The following is a 302-nucleotide window of genomic DNA, read 5'->3' on the forward strand; positions in this document are numbered from 1 at the left end:
AGTGGCAGGGGGGGAGGGAGGGTTTGCCGGTCCCTAGAAGCCGGAGCGGCATAAGGGGGAAGAGGGAGGTGTCCCGCCTCTGAAGGGGGCAGGGTTGCAAAGGCGGGCAGCCTGGTGGTGGTGGCAGTGGTGAAGTCATTGTGGAGAGGGGCTAGCTTGCGGTGGGTGGGGGTGATCTTCCGGGGCTGTCCCAGGTTCTTCGGGCGGTTCGTCATGGGGCAAAGGTGGCTGGGGGGTCATCGAGAAGGAAGGCTACGGGGTGCTTAGCCCTCTGGGGGAGGAGGTCCCCGCCTGGGGGCGGA

This window comes from Tupaia chinensis, unplaced genomic scaffold, assembly GCF_000334495.1.
Source record: "Tupaia chinensis unplaced genomic scaffold, TupChi_1.0 Scaffold144197_2, whole genome shotgun sequence".
Taxonomy (NCBI): domain Eukaryota; kingdom Metazoa; phylum Chordata; class Mammalia; order Scandentia; family Tupaiidae; genus Tupaia; species Tupaia belangeri.